Consider the following 4,950-nt stretch of genomic DNA (forward strand, 5'->3'; position numbering starts at 1 on the left):
CATCATATGTTATCTTCTTAAAAAATAAAATCGGTTTCTCATCAGCTATAAGATATTTTTAAAATTTTCATACAAAGATTCAATGATATCTCTATTCTTACTTCACAAAATATACCTTGTATAGTTCAAAATATACCTAGTATTGAAAAATATAGAAACAAACTACACCTCGGATGCATCACAACAGTAAATCATATAGGAAAATAGTTGTTCGATCTAAAAGTAAGAAAAAACAGGAAAATAGTCATTCCATGGGGTCTTGAACCTCCCTTTTGGACACCACAGCACTTTCAGCCCATCTCAAGACCGGTGGAAGTGCATCCGGCTCTTCCATTTGAAGAACATCATAAACCGAGTCACCACAGTATTTTATGAATGACATCATATCTGACAATTCTATGGAGGTGACTGCACAGAATTTTGATTCAACACAAAACGTTTGCTCAATTTCAATTGCCTTATCAACAACACTTCTGATAGCCCTACGACCAGGTTTTTGCATTGTTATAGTGTACATGTGGAAAGCAAATTGAAATTGTAGCTTCAGTTCCTTGCTGATCAAATCAGCAAGTACTGAAAAACATTTATGGCCACTGGTCATGTTCATCTTATACCACAGGGCTGCAACTCTCAATTGTGGCTCCAAAAATACCCTTAGTGCATGTGTAACCGATAATCCTCCACGCAGGGGTTGAAAAGAGAGTCGACCAGGTGGTTTTGGCTCCGGTGGACGCAAATTGCTCAACTTTATTGAATAGCACCCGCCTTTGGACCTGCTGTACAGTGTCATGAAGTATTCGAGCATAAAATTCATGATGGTTTTTATCCACCATCATCTGATACCCAAGGCAATAGATTGCTTCCAAATCCTTGAAATCTTTCATGAGATCAACAGAAATTGATCTGAAATGCACACAGTCAATTGCTCCAGATATAAGGCAAACTCTGAAAAAGTTTCGATGTTCATTTGTTGCGGAAGTAAAATCCGATGCTACATCACCAATGTCGATTTGATCGGCCACCCAGAAGAGTTTTTGGGATTCCTTGTAGATTTTCCATTCTTTTTTTTCGTACGCCGGGAACCGAGATATAACATTTGCGGACATGTTGAGAATAAGCAGAGAGGGTAATCAGGTATCAAGCAATGAATTATATGATTTTGCTGCATAAAAAAGAAGAAAAAGGGGTTAGCAAAAAATGGTGCATCATAAACATCACAAACACACATGCTATATTACAAACAAATGAATAGAAGTATGATGTTATTTCTTGCATTTAACCCGAAACAAGTTAAATGCAAATAATAGCAACATACTTTTATTAACACACAAAACAGATAAACATAGCAAACGCCATAGCCATAACTATCATTGAGGAAGCAACAAAAGTATTAGTTTGAGTTTGAGCAGAAAAGTCAAAATGGGGCTCAAGTTGACACATGACACAACCAATATGTCAAATCCAAGTACTCAATCAGCTAAAAACTGAAGATATTAGACTAAAAGATGGCTATTCACCCTTAGTTCAAAAACTCTGGCTTGATACTCAAATTGGGAAGCATTCCTAGATCCATCATTTACATGATTCCTGAATGATACAAGAACTTGGGAAACATTTATAGACCAATACAAACAAACATAAGAAACCTGGAAGTTACTTGGAGAAATTATTTTGAGCATAAGATAAAATAGTTGATAGAATAGATCAATAGATTACATGATTGAAGCTTCAATTAGGACAATTATGGTTTCAACTGAAGTTAAAATTCACATTTTTATAAAAAAAAATCCTAATAAGACATTGTACTTTCCCAAAAATTTCTTTATTGATCCCCAACTTTCATCTTGTTAATGCATTGGTTTTTCACCAGTTCATTGAATAGTTTATCTTGTTGTTCCTTTATTAGTTTTTTTGATGAAATTTATCAAACGATTTCAACTTTTTAATTTATGGTTTTTCCTATTAAAAACATATGGTTAGGTTTTTAAGCTAATGCTACAGGTACTATTCGGATAAAATGACTCAAGGGTATAACCGTAAATTCTCCTTACTGATTTTTGTTATTAAAATTTTTAGATACCACTATAAGTATAAATGAAAAAAATGAGCTGAGATAACTATACTTAAAGTGGTGTGGCTTCAAGAATCAGTTACATGATAATCAATTAAGTACCTTATGAACTCTGTATGAAACCATAACAATTTCTATATCAATGTAAGATTGAAGTGTGTTGGATGTGCAAATCCATGTGATCCTACTGTTTTTACATTTCAATATCAACATACATTACCATTAAAAACCAACTAAGTATTTATCACCAAAATTGATCATTAAGCAGTATTTATTGACAAAAAGGAATAACCATACCTCTGTTTATGAAACAGAGATAACAAAAAGGAATGAAAGAGAGATGATGGAAAGAAACAATGACTTTAATTTTTCATGAAGAAGTTGCAATTTGTATAAAACCTGTTTGTAAATTGTGCATGATCCTACTTCTAATTAGGGCATAAACACCATGATTTAACATCTACAAATATAATGTGCCCTTCATAACTAAGCACTCACTATACGATTAGTTACAAAGACATTATCTACAATCATCGGTGACACCAAATCCGATCAGAAAATTGTAGTTTCAGACATCATGCACTATCCAATTAATCACAAAAAGTTACCAGATGTGATAATTAACGGAAGCAAAGTAAGTCTCAACAAATACCTAAAAAGGTAACTACAAAGCATACATATTTCACAAATTTTCAAAATTTTAGGCCAATTTTTGAGTGAATCCTAAACAAAAAAGAAGATAATGATATATTTTTACCTGCGAAAGCGTTGCTAATGGCAGAATTCTCCGTTCGACGGCGACGGCGACGGCTCCGCCTCGTTGCGCTTTACTTCTTTCCTTCTTCTTCTTCTTCTTCCAAGTAATGAAGTTGATATTCCTTGTTTATGAAGTTGCGAAATCGGTCAAATCAGGCAAAATGGAGTGGTCTAGGTAGTAAGTGAGCTAGGTCCAAACCGGTCAAGGTCAAAAATTCAAAATAATGGTCAAAAAGTCAAAATAATCAAACAATAAATAGAAATGGCGGAGTCTATTTATCACCTCACCTCTCCTATGTCTTAGTTTTATGACTTTTATCCTTTTCTATGAAATATCAATTTTAAATTGTCTTTTCTTTTTATCAAAAAGAAAAAAAGTTACACGACAATTGTGGGTAGTGTAGTCTCATTCTGTATATATTTGGTTGATGTACTTTTCAATTTTATTACTATTATTTAAAATTTAATTAGTATAATAAATAAATAATAGTTTTATATCATAATTTCGAGACTTGATATTATACAGTTATACTAATCTACTTAACTTTCATATTGATTTATGGAAAATTAAAAATAACCATGTTATTCACATTTCATATTGATTTGTGCTTAAGGCCCGTTTTGGTTCAATTTCAAGTTATGAAAGAAAGTAAACTTTCGTTTTTAATTTCTAGTGTTTTTAGTTTCATTTTTTGCTCGACCTGAGTTGTTTTTGATGTTTGTTGTTTGATTTTTCTTTAATTTGTTGTTGGTAGATAAGTTTACCGGTGATAATGAATGTAATATCTAATGATATGTAATTTGATATGATAATCCTTAAATATAGTTACAATTTGTGATTTTTGAAACCCTAATTTTCATATTCTTGTCGATTTAAGCTTCATTGTATATGATATTGAATACTGACAACAATTCTTTTAAGTTTCTGAGTTTTAGAAATATTTATGGATGAAGAATTTAGGGAAAAGCATCAAAGTGAAGCTTTATATAATGATGCTCATAAGGTGTTCGATATAATGTCTCAAAGAAACCATATCCTAAACAAGAGAATTCTTGAACATTTTTCATGTTGTTTTCATTTATATATATGTGATAGTTTCTAATGTAGATGTTTATAACAATAATCAATGTTTTTTTCTTGAAACTAAATTGTTAGGCATTTTTAACCATTGAATATTTTCTTTGTTTTTGTTACCGTAAGGTTTTATGTGTTGATGTTGTTTGGTTTTAAATGTATGTTACTGTATAAACTCATGATTGTTATGTAGATTTTACTCAAAATTTGTATTCATAGTTTGTTTAAACAATGATGATAATTTTATTTTTGTTACTTGATGATATTGTTAAATTACCTGTTTTGGTTTGTCTATTTATGATTGGAGCATATTCTTATTGTGGATCATATGTATTTTGTTAAAACTAGTTCATATTATTAGATATGTTTGTTTTGTTTTCTAATTGGATCATATGATTAAGCTGCTTATTTTCATAATTAAAGTCTGATGATTGTATCTTATGGTTATTTTCATCATATACTAATTATTGATCATTTATTTATTGTACATCGTATCAAACTTGTTTTTTCTAGTTCGTTTAATAAGTTCTGATAAATTGTTTTGTTATTGGATGACTTTAGTAAACCTTTTTTTTATTGTGGATCATATGTTTATGGGTGTATCATATTATTAACTTGGTTATTTTTATCAATTTCAAATTGTTTATTTTGGATCTTATGTTGACATTGTTTTCCCTATGTGTAGATTCTTCAAAGAAAAGGCACAAATTTGTCAGATAACTAAATGTTTTGTAACAAATTAAGTTGTTATATTCGGAACACAATTACAAATCTTTTGTAAAAGTTTATCAAAAGGGACTGAAGCTTCACTTAAACTTTGAAAATATTATGAACTAAATATATGGTATAATGGTGTTGAAAAAATGGAGTGTTACATATTGTCTCTTTTAAAAGAACCAACACAAAAAGACAAAGAACTTTCCTATGGCTTGAAAATTTGTGCCACTCCTATGAAAAATAATCATGTTGACTATGGTTTGTTTCTTATGAAGTGTATCATGGTAACAGACCTGATAATGTTGAGGTTGATTTAAAACCTAGATTTGAT

The 4,950-nt window shown here is 30.7% G+C and overlaps 1 long non-coding RNA gene across 1 annotated transcript; it reads right to left on the reverse strand.

The window, feature by feature from the left end:
* Positions 1-418: 418 nt before the first annotated feature.
* Positions 419-2,965, reverse strand: LOC145162782 (uncharacterized). Its single transcript, XR_013739327.1, has 2 exons — positions 2,829-2,965; positions 419-1,162 (listed from the first exon to the last, which is right to left on the reverse strand). It is a non-coding gene; the product is annotated as an uncharacterized LOC145162782 (long non-coding RNA).
* Positions 2,966-4,950: the final 1,985 nt, after the last annotated feature.

Source organism: Lactuca virosa, chromosome 3, assembly GCF_052849685.1.
Source record: "Lactuca virosa cultivar CGN04683 chromosome 3, Lactuca_virosa_CGN04683_v6, whole genome shotgun sequence".
NCBI classification, from domain to species: domain Eukaryota; kingdom Viridiplantae; phylum Streptophyta; class Magnoliopsida; order Asterales; family Asteraceae; genus Lactuca; species Lactuca virosa.